The sequence below is a fragment of the Penaeus monodon genome, chromosome 24, assembly GCF_015228065.2.
Source record: "Penaeus monodon isolate SGIC_2016 chromosome 24, NSTDA_Pmon_1, whole genome shotgun sequence".
NCBI lineage: Eukaryota > Metazoa > Arthropoda > Malacostraca > Decapoda > Penaeidae > Penaeus > Penaeus monodon.
Genome location: NC_051409.1, coordinates 14,055,891 through 14,056,294, shown reverse-complemented (window position 1 = coordinate 14,056,294; position 404 = coordinate 14,055,891). Strand labels below are relative to the sequence as shown.

The 404-nt window shown below is 35.9% G+C and overlaps 1 protein-coding gene across 1 annotated transcript in view; it reads right to left on the bottom strand.

Moving 5' to 3' along the window:
- The window catches only part of LOC119588607 (calcium-activated chloride channel regulator 3A-1-like), a gene marked incomplete in the record, with an annotated part of 45,835 nt that overhangs the window by 39,227 nt on the left and 6,204 nt on the right, over nucleotides 1-404 (bottom strand).

Sequence of the window (404 nt, the reverse complement as noted above, 5' to 3'; positions counted from 1 at the left end):
CTCCGGCTCTTGATAATCAAAGAAAATCCTCGACACATCGCTCTTTTGGACTGACTCAGGCTCTTTTTTTTCCTTCTTTTTTTCTTGAGAAACGACCACGCTGTGCTAAGAGAATTTAGTTAAATGCTTCTACACTGCCTGTCCAGCATTTACAAATCAGAAGGTCAAATCATGTCGGTAATTCTACCAACATGGTATAAAATAAGGCTCGACATTAAGTCAGTTCGGCGTATTAACCATCATCTTCTATTAGGATAGCTATGATAAAATTACAAATATAAAAGCATAGCTTAGTTATGCTTTGATTAAATAAAGGGAGATGATAGTCTCAATGCGGCAATCACTGAAGTCATTTTACTGCGACAAAAGTTTCAAGACCAGAAGAAATAAAAAGATGTTTTGTT